Source organism: Leucopleurus acutus (genome assembly GCF_964270905.1).
Source record: "Leucopleurus acutus genome assembly, chromosome: 1".
Classification (NCBI taxonomy): Eukaryota; Metazoa; Chordata; class Mammalia; order Artiodactyla; family Delphinidae; genus Leucopleurus; species Leucopleurus acutus.
The window spans coordinates 46,655,737-46,669,975 of NC_139142.1; the positions used below are offsets into that span (position 1 = coordinate 46,655,737).

The following is a 14,239-nucleotide window of genomic DNA, read 5'->3' on the forward strand; positions in this document are numbered from 1 at the left end:
AATGGAACTTCAGATGTTGCCAACATTTTATAGAGAAGTCAAAAAAGCAAAGGGAACTAAAATTGAATATTAAACAGGAAAAAGCCTTTGAAACAACAAAATGAATTTTTGACAACTACTAAGTATGTGTCCTGGGGGAGATGCTTGGTATGATCAGGGAGACAGAAAGTAGCAGTGTATACTTACTTACTTCAGTCTGTGAAGAAAAATGAGAACTCCAGGGATTGGAGAAACTTTATCTAAAGACTAATGTTTTGCTATAGTTGTTTCCTACGAATTCTGTATCTGAGCCTATAGCAGGATCCACCTACAAATTTCCACTGCCATTTTGGTCAGGTAAAGAAGTATGTCAAATGTTTAATCTCATTTTAATGAAAGCTAAAGCACAGAAAAAGACATGTATTAAACTTCTATTATTCTTTAGGAAGGAGTTCTAATGATCTGATGTTTTGGTTTGCAATCTGATATTCAAAATAGTTGAGTTTTAGGATCAGACAATCTTGGGAGATTCCAGGCTTTAGCACTTGTTAGCTATCCTGACTGAGCACGTTTTCTAACCTATTGAAGCTTCAGACTTCTCATCTGTCAAATGCAGATAGAACCTTCTTCACAGTGTTTACAGAATAATGTGAATTATGTTGAGCCTTTAGCAAAGTGTGTGTCACATAATAAGTGCTTAATAAAGTATAGCTGGTATTATTAGAGAAAACACACTAGAACTCTACATCCCAATAAGTGGTATGAAATTATTCTCATTTAAAGCCCCAAGTACTGTGTTAGGTGCGTCCTACAAGACATAGATCTAAATATAGGACAGATTTAGAAACTAGTGGGTATTCCAAGTAATAACAAACTTCATTCCTTCTTTGTAAAGATTGTGATGCAGCTACAAATTGGTTAAGCAACAAAACACTACAGTCCTCCAAGTCCATCCATGTTGCTGTAAATGGCAAAATTTCATTCTTTGTTATGGCTGAGCAGTATTCCATTGTGTGATTGTGTATATATACCACATGTTCTTTATCCATTCATCTGTTGATGTAAATAATGCTGTTATGAACACTGCATGTCTTTTCAAATTAGTGTTTTGGTTTTTGGGGGGGATAGATAACCCAGGTGTGGTATTGCTGGGTCATATGGTAATTCTGTTTTTAGTTTTTTGAGAGTATAACCTTTAAAAATTGTGAATCACTATATTGTACACCTGTAATATGTAATATTGTACATCAACTGAATTTCAATAAAAATAAAATAGATAATCCTAAAAAAAAGATCACTGCAGTCCTGAGGTTCTATTAACCAATGAGGAAACAAATTCACACATGGTAAATATGAGACTCTCCCTTTTTGAAAAATGTATCATCACATTTTTATTTTGGATGATCTCTAGATTCTTGGGTAACTTGGAAGCAAAAAGCCATGATTCAATTTTGCACAATCATTTTAAAAGGAAGGCTAAAGGCTTTTATCTTGGTTTAGCAATTACCGTGTTTGTCTCAGAGGGTGGAAATTTGACTCCCATATCTACTAACTCACCTTGTTATGGGCAAATTGCTTAATAATCTTATTAATCATCTTCCTCATCCATAAAATAGCACAATAACATTTACCTTCCTCATAGGGTGTTATGAGTCTTTATTGATTAACATTTGGAAGATTACAATCCTTAAATGAAAGGAACAGTCAAGTATAATTATCATTTATTTTTGCATGATATGTTACGGAACAAGACTTTAAGATGCTATTCCTGTGAGCACGACCAATAAAGATATGCAGATCTCTGCATCTGATTCCCAAGAAACACCCTATAAAGTGATTCCCTTTGGAGATGATATGAGGGGTTTTATCAGATTCCAATTTTAGAATGTTTTCTTTTTAAGGAAATGTTTCCTTTCCTTCTCCAACTGCATGATGTAGCCAGCGATGAAGGAAGAGAATTAAAATTTCCCTCCATCGTCAGAGCACCCTACCTTCAGTCTTCACCTCAATCATAAACACTCCTGAGACATTCAAAGTTCATTCTTTTCAAGGTCAGGTTAAAGGGAAGGGTCTCTAAGCATAAGAAATTAGTATTGAGAAAAGGAACATGAATAAGGCATTTCTCTGTGTTCACTTTTTCCTCCTTTCATACATTTTTTGCATCAACAATTCTTTTTTCCTCTTCAGGGAAAACGCCTCAAACCTTACCACTGAATGGGAAATTTTAGTACCCAGAGACACACTGACTAGAAAATACCCAATTACAGTGGTTGCTTCCCCCTTTCCTCTTCACCGGGGAGGGCAGTTTTGAAAGACGATCGCAGGGTTGGATGATGCTTAGACTTCTGAAGGAAGCAGACCAAAGCTCTTCTACCAAGTTATCCACCCTACAGACTTACTTACTACAACACACATCTCATCACATGCCTGGCTTGCTCAAAACCACCTGCCCAGAGATAAAGGTCATGATTTAGGGGCTCTTCACAAACTAGCACCAATTTTCATTACAGCCTATTGCCTACCGCCCTCTTCACCCCAAACCCTCAGACCAAAACGCTTTTTCCCAACCTCAAATTAATCCTTCAAGGCTCAGCTCAAAAGTTCTCTCTCCCACCATGCCCTAAAGTCAGTTACACCATCTTCTGTATTCTCATAGTATTCAAAAATTTGTGCATTAACAATTGTTGCATTCATGTACATATATATATATATATACACATACATACATAGCACATATAAAAATGATATACAATGTATTTAAATGATTTTAATATATTATTTAAATTTATTTACATTATATTATAGCTTTATTTTTATTTAAACTTTAAATACTTATTTCTCTGATTTATATTTTGTCCATATATAGTTATTGTATCAATATTTTCATTAATTAGATATATTAAATTTTATTTAAATATATATGGTCATCTAAATATGCATGTATTCATAATGTATATATTTTATTTAGCATTTTATTTTTTATATTTAGAGTATGTTCAATTAATATTAAATTTGAAATAAATATAATGATTTAATAGCCTGTCTGCCTCAAGCACAAGGCTCGTGTGAATTCCCCTAGGATAACAATGCAGAATGAGATTCAGACTCAACTAACCATGATAATCATATCCACTTTTACTGAGCACTTGCTCCATGCCAGACACTGAGGTCAGTGACTAGTATACATTATCTCAATTATACAACCGTCCAATGAGATGGATGTTATTATTGTCCGCATACATAGCTGAAGAAATAGAAACACAAATAAAGGCGGTAACTTGTCCCCAGTATTAAGTGCTTAGTTGGGTTTCAGCCAAGTTTTGGTCTTGAATGCAAAAATCTGGCCCTTGACCACTTGGGCCAGGGTGGGGGACACAGGGTGAGTGCTACACATCACAGTAGTTAAGAGAAGGGGCTTGGGTGTCAGATGAGCCAGATGTGAACTCCTGTTCCATTATCTCTTAGGGGTATAGTTCTAGACTATTTTGCTTCCTTTCATGGTCATAGACTATTTTGCTGCCTTTCATGGTCATATTGTGAGCTGAGAGGGAAAGAAAGCATGTCAGCAGTTAGTAACAGAAAGAATAGACTTTGTAAATAATTGACATCTTTACTTCCCTGGGATAAAACTAGAAAGAGCACTGGCTACACATTAAACTTGAATCTCCTCTGTCCTTAGACAGTTTCCATCCTTTAGAACCTTGCTACTCAAGAACAGGTACTATCAGCCTCACCTGGGAACTTGTGAGAAATGGAGACTCTCAAGGCCCACTCGAGACTCCAGAATCAAAATCTGCACTTAGACAAGACCCTAGGGTGATCCCAATGTACTGTATATCTTGGGAAGCACTGGTCTAGACCATTCTCACTTCCTGTCCAATTTGTTAAAACATGGTTCTAAATAGGGCTTGTCTGATCCTCCATTGTTGTTCTAACAACTTATTTCTAAAAGAGATGAGAGGACCATGAGAGAAATGAGGGGAGTGAGGTAGCAGGTAAACCGAGAGTCAGATTCAAGTACCAGGTTTGCTGTAAGTAAGCGGTGTGAGCTCAGGGAAATTACCGTCTCTGTAACTGAAATTGTACCTCTAACAACAAGTGTTTTTGGAAGGAGGAGATGGGAAAGATGGAAATTACCATAGATTATTTTAAAGGTGACTTTTAAAATTCAAGTATTCATTAAATTAAAATTAAGTAAAGTAAAACACAGATCTGACTAAAAATTGTGAAGATTGTGACTCTGTCTTAACCACTGCTGTATTTTTAGCACATAGTAGTTGCTCAATAAATATATGAACCAAGAATGAATGGATGGTCACTCTTACATTCTCAGAAGTCTTCCCCAAAGCTAGCAGCACCTTCTTCTGTACTCCTGTCATAATTTTCACGTATATTAATTGGCATCTAAGAAAATGTAACAAAAATTTTCCGAGACACTTATATATTATTCATTACCCTGCCAACGAATAACATTTCTACACATTTTATTCCATAGGCATGCATCTTGCACATAGCTAACATCATAGCATACATAGATTTGAAAACTGCATATTCCTTTATTGTACCAGAGTAGAGATACATGGTAGGCATTCATTCAACATTTGTGAATAATTGCTTTCATAATTATAGATGCCATAATTAGTTTAGGACTGCATAATAGTCCTTCAAGTGAATGTGTCTCAACTTTCAAAACAAGATCCATAATGTTGAACATCTTGGTGGTCTCTCATTTTTTTACTCTTACCAAAAAAAAAAAAATTACTAGAGTGAACATCTTTGATAATGTATATTTGTGGGTCTGTTGAGTGACATTTCTTTGCAGTTCCTTGGAGTGTATTGACTGGAACAAAGGGTATGAGCATCTTTATGGTCCTTGTTACACGTTGCTGATTTTTCTTTCTAGTTCCAAAATTCTAGGATTGTTAGAGAATCTCACATTCTCGAGTAGCTGCAGCAAAGACTAGAAGCAGCCAGCTACTGGTACCACCACAGTCCTTGAAAATGGCAAGACAGATATTTCCACATTCTTTTCTTTCATGGATGATTATAACAAAATGGAAACCTTGTGCTAGAAATTGGCTTAGAGCATCCAATGGATGAATATCACGTTACACAAATGACCAGAGACTAGTTGGATAAGCAAGATAAACTCAAAGTTGCATTCTTTCCCAGAATCTGAGAGTAGTGCTTTAGAGCATGGATTCACAATTCTGTTTCTAGCCTATTTTTAAAATATCAAAGAGAAGGACCAGATGTCACAATGAATTAATATCCTAGACTTCCAAATCTGGAGACATAGGTTCCAATGCTCCCTGGTCGAAAGTAAATATGAATATTCTGTCTTCTTGGAGATCCTTCGTGGATATTTCATTCACCCCCAAATTTGACAGTTCGACAACTGTCAAACTGGTCTCCCACTCCCCTCACCACACATTCCTTTTGGGATTCCTATATACTTTTCAACGTGTCCGCTTTAAGAGCACTGCATTACACAGCTGTTGTTGAAGAGAGGCAGGAAATAAATAAGGAGGAGCTCTGGCTCGTTGACTGACTTAGTGATGGAGAAGTCGAAAGCCATCAAAGTGCAGCTGCGAAATCCATCGGCTCGGCCAGGGTAGCGTTGCAATCAATCCAAGTGGTACTCCCCGGCAAATGTCCGTCAGTGACACACAGGTCTCTTCTCTACTCAAGTCAGTTTCTGAGGCCTCATCGCAGAGACTCTGCAATATCATTAGCATCCTTATCCCCAATCTCCACCTCTTCTAGGACATCTTCTTGCTACATCAGGGTTACACATCCATTTTTTTGTGCTCCCATGATATCCTTCTCCCCATCATAGCATGGTTCTCACTGGTAAGTGCCTGCACTTGTTTGTTTCCCCCACTGGACTCCATGGGAACAGTGAATGCACCTACCCAAGTCACTGGCATATCCCCCAGCGCGTAGCCGAGAACATGCCCATCTCTAGATCCATCGTTTGATTTTGTCTTTTTAAGCATCTCAGTAAGATCTTCTGGATCACCCTGGAAATCATCTGAGACATCTCTGTGAAAAGAAGGGTGGTGTGGAAGAGGTTCTCCTGATTGGTCCTGCGATGAGGGAGTTGTCTCAGCTCCCTGCCAGCCAGGCACCTCAGCCCAAGTGAACTAGATTTGCACCAGAAACTCCATTGCAGGTCCTCACGTGAGAAGTGTGAGTGGTGTGATGATCGAAAGTGAGACAAGGGGATGGAAGGAAGCAAATGGAGCAGACTACTCCAGCAATGTCAGTATGCAACCCAGAATAATACCACTGAGGAAAACCTGGACTGAGGAATTTTTAATCAAAAAAACCAACTACATGTACAACCTTACTTTATATCTGCTTTTCTTTCTAGTGAAGTTGGGTCTTCCACTTAAAGTGTTTTTAAATAGACTTTTAACAAAGCAGAAGGAGCTCATTCTTTCATGTGTCTCCCTCCAAAAAGTTTTCCCATGGGATCCAAGTGAAGAAATCCTGGCTGATCCTCGACTTTCTAAATAGGTGGGCTCGGCACTTATCTCTGACGTAGATGCCCTGCATTTATTTGAGTTCAGGTGTATCAAACTGTGAGCATATGTTTTTAAAAAATGTCCTTTAAGGCATACTAAAGACTGTTGAAGCATTCCTTCTTTCTTGTAGAAACCCAGGGATGAATTCCTCACCATTGAGGAAAAGTCCAAAAGAGAAAAGGAGCCAGCCAGGGGGAAAAGAGAACCCAGAGAGCTGGTCGAGGCAGATCTGGAAAGACCAACTCCCCAGCCTCTAATCTGCAGTCATGGGAAATCCCAGAGAACCTGTCTCTTTCTCTTTCATTTTCCCTGAAAAATAGTATGCAGAGCTTCTCCCCTGAGCTTCACTGCACCCCAGTATTGGGGATAATTGCATCCCACCTCTCTTAGGCTTGGGTGCTGAAATCTCACTGAGTTGGGTTTTTAAAGAAAGCAGGTTTAAAACTGTCAGCAAGAGAAGAGAGAAGGCCAAATCACTCTCGTGCTTGAGCCCGTGGGCCAATTTGTTTGTAATTGGATTGGTATGCAGCGAAGATAGAGCTGTCTGGGGGAAATGCTCCATGACCCCTCTCTTCAGGGAACGTTCCTTCTGACGCTGCTGCTAGCCCAGCACCAGCCCCCATGGGGGAAAGGCAGAGAGACCTTGAGCCCAGAGAAGGGCCAATCCTATGTGTTCAGAAGACAGAAGGACAGCAGGGAATGCCCCCAAATAACCCAGAAGTCAGAGCACACATTGCCAGGGCTGTGTCCAAAGTCAGAGACTGCGGGCCAAGGAGGAAGCTACAATGAGGGGAGGGGAGGGGAGGAGAGAGGCCCCCAACATGAGACTAACAGCAGCCTCGGACCAGGAACCAAAGAAACTCTTTAAGAAAACGGAATTGCTACCACTTCTATTGCCCCCTCAGTTGGGCCCGGAGGGTCCAGCTGTCAGGCAATCATATAAATTCCATCCCAAGGCCGGCAGCAGCTGCGGAGGCTGAAAAATGTAGGCTTGGGAAGAAACAGATCTGGGTTCTAATCTTGCTTTTGCTACTTCCTATTTATGAGATTTTAGGCAAGATATTTAACCCAACTGAACCCCAGTTTTCTGATCTGTAAAATAAAAATAACAATTCCTACAAGAAGGCTGACTTGAAAGGATTTTAAAAGTTTGAAGAGCCGTATTGGGTACCATTCATTGTCAGTAGCGTTGTCCCCAACCCCTACCTATAGGTTCCCCTTTATCTCAGGGGAACCACATATCCCAGACATCCTCTCCACCAAGGTTCTGGATATGACACGTTTAACAATAAAATTCATTTGTGAGTTTATTTGTAAGGTGGGAGAGAGCAAGGGCCCCTCTTCCTCTGTCAGCAGCAGCGTGGGTAACTGAGCGTGACTGTCAGTAAATGTGGCCAGTGAGGCAGCTGGCTGGTCTCCTTCACTGCCAGACCCCCGCTTCAGGGCTGTGAGTCAGTTGTAATTTCCTGCAGCTCCTGATCTCGGGTGGCAGCCTGTGGGGATATAACCTGAAAGCTGGGAGTAGCCCACCTTGCTTTCCTGACTCCAGGTTTTTCCACAATCTGGTAAGCACTGCCTTTGTCTCCTATCACGGAGTAGCAAGCTATTGCAAACTTAGCAGCCTGAGGTAACCCCCATTTATTACCTCACAGCTCTATAGGTCAGAAGTTCAGGCTCAGCTGGCTTCTATGCCCAGGGTCTCACAAGGCTGAAACCAAGGTGTCAGACAGATTGGGATCTTAACTGGAGGCTCTGGAAAGAATCTCCTCCCAGGTTCATTCTGTTGGCAGAATTCACCTCTTTATGGTTTTAGGACTGAGGTCCACAATTCCTTGCTTGCTGTCAGCCAGAGGCCTCTCCAGCTCCTAAAAGCCACCCACATCCCCCCCCCCACCCCCCCACCCCCCCCACACACATGGCCTCCTCTACCTTCAAACTAGCAGCTGCACATCAAGTCTTTCTTAGAACATCATGGCCGGCAATAGGACCCTCAGGTCAAATGCCCTCACACTTCTGCTCTGACTCTCTTTTCTGTTCTCAGCTGAGAACATGCCCTGCTTTTAAGGGCTCTTGTGATTAGATCAGGCCACCCAAGTAATCTCTTTCTTAAGATAAACTATGCCATATAACACAATATAATCACAGGAATGATATATGAGCACATTCAGAGCTTCTGGGATTAGTGAGGGAACTTCTTTAGGGGATCATTTTAGAAACTCAGCCTGCTATAGCACCTAATACCCTCTATTAAATCATATTCTGCTTGAAAACCTAGAGGAGTTTCTGTTTTCCTGTACTGAACCGTAAGTGACCTGAGATCACTGTCTGCAAACAAACTCTTCTGAAGTAGAGAAAACAACCCTTCAGATTATAATGGTCTTACCCTTAGAGGATTCTGGACACTTAACCAACAAACGTCAGTTCAACAATTATTTAGCAACTGTCATGTATCAGTTTGTACCATATTTCAGGGAATCAAAAGAGAATAAGAAACCTTACCAATGTGGTCTAATGGGCAAAATAGACACATGAAGAGAGAATTTCAATGTATCATCACAGATGATAAGAGAGATTAGTTCAAAAGTGAGTATCACTCATTTACTCAAGAAATATTGATTGATCTGACATCTACTCAAGATCAGGCATTGGCTTAGGTTCAAGTGATTTAAAGACCAATGAGGCCAGTTACTGCCCTAGAAAATCTCAACGCTTGTGGAGGAGTGATATGCAATCATAATAGAATGCTGTGTTATAATAATGTAACATTCTTTTACTTTTTTATGAGTTACCCCACACTATGCTAAATACTTTCCACACATTATCCTATTTAAACTTCACCTTAAGCCCAAGAGTTAGATACAATTATTTTCTAAATCTTACAGAGGAGGAAACTGAGACTGAAAACAATTGTCACAATTCTCTAGGAAAAGATATATCTGGGTTTGCAACCAGATAGACTCAATTCTAATACCCCTCGTAGCGGATAATGTCGAATATCTAATGGCTTCAGTTCCCACAGCCAGAACCTGCCCTCTATCTTGGAGAGCTATCCTTTGAGTCTCCTTGGCACACGCAGATGGAGAGACCAAAGTGCCTGGGAGTGCACACACGGCCCCTGGGTGGTCCTTAACTAGTAACTGATGGATGTGAGAGTCTGAAAGCTCTAGTTTCTTTGCCTTCATTCAGGACAACTCTAAGGCTTGATTTATAGAGTTAATAAGTTTGCCTGCAGATCGGGCAAAAACCACCCTCTGTGTGACTTTGTGATTGCACACTTACTTGGCTTCCTCCCCTCCCTGCCCTCTGCCCCCACCCACTACTTTCCTAGTTTCCCTTGGGAATTTCCTTACAAATATTTGCTCACAGATCTGAGAATCTGCCCTAAGACACCCCTGCTCTGATATTTATACTACGCCACTATGGGAACCCAAAGAAGAGGGTGATTAACTCAGTTTGAGGCAGTTGGCAAAAATTTTACAAAGAAAGTCATATTTCTGGTCTTGAAAGATAAGCAGAGATCTGCCGAGGTGGACGAGTGGGAAGAAGAGTATTCCAGGCCAAGGAAATTACACATACAAAAACAGAGTGACAGGAAAATGAGGGCAAGTCAAAGGATGGATTAAAAAATTGTATATGCTGGAGCAGAAGGTAGATGGAGTTGAGGGCCTGCCGGGACTTAAGAGCTCTCTGGCTGGGAGAAGCACCAAAGACTATTAAGGGACGACGCAGCACGATCAGATTTACGTTCTCATGCAACAAATATCTATTGAGTGTTTACAACGAAGGTAGGAAACCAACCCAAGTACTGGGCATATCACAATCAAGACCAACCTGGTCTATGTCCTCACTGAGTTACAGAATAATCCTTGTTGGTCCAATACAGTAACCACTAAATACATGTGTCTATTTACATTTAAGTTAACTAGGATTGACATTTAGTTCCTCAGTCATATTAGCTGCCTTTCAAGGGCTCAGTAGCCACATGTGGCTATCTCACTGAACAGCACAGGTATAGGACCCTTTCATCATCACAGACAGTTCTATTGGATGGTACTAGTCTAATCACATGAGAGGATAGTTCTGAGTTTTCCATCTAATTGTTAGTTTGTATGTGGCTATCTCCTGTTTAGTCTTTTTTTAAAATATTTATTTATTTATTTGGCTGCGCCAGTCTTAGTTGCAGCACGTGGGTTCTTTAGTTGCGGCATGTGGGATCTTTAGTTGCGGCATGTGGGATCTTTAGCTGCGGCATGTGGGATCGAGTTCCCTGATCAGGGATCGAACCCAGGCACCCTGCATTGGGAGCGCAGAGTCTTAGCCACTGGACCTCCAGGGACGTCCCCTATTTAGTCTTTTTTAAAAGTCACTTCTTGTGCTTTTCTTTTTTGCACGGAGGAATCTGAGGATCCTTTTGATTGTGCGACCACCTGCATTTGGCAATAAAATCGTAGTGGTGGTTGTCAAAAGACCAGGATTGCAGAAATCCCTTTGAAAATGCACGTGGTCCTTTTATGTATTGGATGAGGGAGATATGCTCACACCTGCCTAGAGAACCCAAGTAGTGGGATCTGCCTGCCTCAGTCTGTTTACCTTGTTCACTCTGAATGTTTGTAGCTCAAAGTACATCCTCTAAAAGCAAAATAATATTCATGAAAGAGGCACAAACTGAATTACTCACCTGGAGTTCTGTCATTTCCAGGGCTACAAAAATGAAAGTAAAACAGCCACTAGCAACAGTAATCTCTGAAATCTGTATGGTAATGAAAACTGATTTTTTAAAAAATGTTTACATGGTAAGCGGATAGGAACTGGAGTAGTTTGCTTTGAAGAGTCATTTCCCTTTATTTCTTCATCATTCATTTTCTTAAAACACCAGTGAACAACAAAGTTTTTACTGATATACTAGAATAAACCTATCATAAACAGAAAAACTGAGCTATGTAATCAAATATTTCCATCGAAGTGTCACTACAGGGAAATTTATACCTAACAATTCTGAAGTATGCAATACAAAACTTAACGACTATGGTATTCAAAAACTAAATTCACCCTAAAGAGGCAGTTTAATACTCAGTTGAGAAAAGATTATGTTTCCCTATTCCTGGTATGATACAGCTTTCAGGCTGCAAACAAACATTGCTGACCTTATGAAAGGCCCCGTCTTTATTACAATAATAGGAGGAGTTAAGTTATGCATAAGAGAAAATGATGTATTTTAAAATAATAATATCAAGTTTTCTTGACTGTGATGCCGGTGTGAGAACCTTAACTCAGCTCTGTAGGATTTTTAGTAGTCTTGATTTAAAATCAGCTGGTACACACTAGTAGACCAGCTCCTCAAGGCCTGGCGCAGCTGCAGGAACCAGCAGCCAAGTAGCAAAGATTGTATTATTTCCAGGGGAGAGAAGATGTCATCACAATCAATAGGATTGCTTTTTACAGATAGTTGGCTTCGCTTGGTTTGGGTTTTTTGTTTTTGTTTTTGTGTAGCCCTTGGTTAATTCTGTTGCCCCGGCACCTGCAGGCCAAAGGATCTTCCCTCTCTCCTCTTTGTCTCATTCCGCGAGCCTACGGGGGCAATAATGACCAAACTCTAGGAGTTTTCCCGTTGATTATAGAGAGGTGCATTGTATTCACAGTATATTCTTGCAGCCCTGCCCCCAGATGAAAGGAAGAGCATGAAAGCGCCAGCAGAGCCAGGACTCTGCTTTTCCAGCTCTAACATGCCATCAAACACGGACGGGGCGCTCGACTGACAGAGGCATTCTGTTGTTCATGTGCACCGAGTTCAGCTGGGAGCGGCGGAGCGGCTGAGATCAACAGGTGGCCTCGCTAATGGAACAGATTCACTCATTGTTTATGTGTTTAATGAATCATTGAGTTACCGATCAGCAGTGAGCAATGGAAGCTGTTCAAACAGAAGGGCAGCCCAGCGGTGAGGTGGAGCAGCCGCCGTGCTCCTTTGAAGCCCTGCTAGCCCCACGGGGAGTGCGGGAGGCTTGGGGGTTACTCCCTAGGGTTCCCAGAGAAACTGGTGGCGAGAAGAGGGTGTTGTTTCTAATTGGATGATGAAAGTCAGCTCACGGGACAGACCAAAGGGCCAAATATAGAAGCGAAGGGAAGGAAAACATCTGAATCAAAGGTTGAGGTAAAAACCGAGAGACAGGTGTTTGCGGTGAACCGTGCAATAACCCTCACCTTGGCTTTCGCTCCTCAGGAAGGAACCAAGTGGGGAAGGTCCGAAAGAAGTGAGAAAAAGCAAGGCTCAGTATTCGGGGGCCGATTGTCTCACAAAGGGTTCATGGTACAGTGGCGATGCTCTGTCGTATCAAGAGGCAAAGCTGACCCTTCTTTGTGGGATTCCCATGTGTCGCACCAGGCCTTTCCTGTGAGCAGAATTTGACTGGATTCTATACCAGAATTGTTTATAAGGGGCTGTGATTTTCTTTTTTCCCCCACAAATAAGACTTTGTATTTGTCACCATTAAAAGTCTGAATTTTAGGTAGAGAATGGACTTGAGGACACGGGGAGGGGGAAGGGCAAGCTGGGACGAAGTGAGAGAGTGGCATGGACATATATACTACCAAATGTTAAATAGATAGCTAGTGGGAAGCAACCACATAGCACAGGGAGATCAGGTTGGTGCTTTGTGACCACCTAGAGGGGTGGGATAGGGAGGGTGAGAGGGAGACCCAAGAGGGAGAAGATATGGGGATGTACGTATATGTACAGCTGACTCACTTTGTTATACAGCAGAAACCAACACACCATTGTAAGCAATTATACTCCAATAAAGATGTTTAAAAAAGGTCTGAATTTGGTGGCCCATCTCCATCAGCTCGCTCAACCTTATCGCCAGTCTCATCCCCGGGAGCTTTTCCAGAACCATCGCCTTCACTATGACGTGCCATGAGTTTCCCAATGTAAACTTGGGCTTCTTCAGCGCTTTTAGTTTTCTAATGAACACATCATAAAGCGGTGTTTCTAGATTGGCAAGCCTTTTCTATGTCTCTCCCAGCGCAATCTGGAATCAATTTATAGAGCCCTTCTTTCAAATCATTTGTCTGTACCTCTTGGGTCATGATTTCCATCTTCTTTTTCTAGATTTGGGGGCCCTATAGGTAGGTGCTGAGTGTAAGAGTTCTTCCAAATCTGGTTGTTTCTTTTTCTGTTTTTTTAATAAAACCAACACAACAGACAAAGCAAATGGCCATCAGTAGTCTTGACATCAACCTGAGCTTCAGTCGTGGTCTGCCATTCTTTCCATGGAGCACATTTTTTCACGGGTAAGATCCATGCCATGGAAGTTGGTCAGTTTTTGCCCTGAATATCCTTGGTAGTTAGCTTGGATTTTCTAAGTGCAACTTCATCCTTCTGTAGATCAAGAAGGCTCACTTTAAAAATATGACACTTGAGGCCATCAGATACAATTTTGGTTCCTTGAGTCCTTGAGAGTATTGTTTCTTGTACTTCTGATATTGAACATAGCTGATGCTGAAACCTTGCATAATGATTAGTCAAATCCATTTCACCTGCCTTCACTAATCAAGGTCATTTTAAGACTCGAATATCCTCCAAGCAACATGCAGCCTAAACAATAAGATGTTTGGGGGAGTTTTTTCCAGGAACTTGGAGTCTCAGCTGCAACTAGTTGAAGCTGAGCTAGTTAAAGACTGGATAGGACCTCCGACCCTCCAACTGGGCATGTGCGAGTGTCCTCTTGGTGACC

The 14,239-nt window shown here is 41.3% G+C and overlaps 1 pseudogene across 1 annotated transcript; it reads right to left on the reverse strand.

Annotated features, from left to right (window-relative positions):
- Positions 1-13,310: 13,310 nt before the first annotated feature.
- On the reverse strand, positions 13,311-14,037 carry LOC309960254 (small ribosomal subunit protein eS1-like; annotated as a pseudogene). Its single transcript has one exon. The product of its transcript is annotated as a small ribosomal subunit protein eS1-like (transcript).
- Between the last annotated feature and the right edge of the window lie 202 nt (positions 14,038-14,239).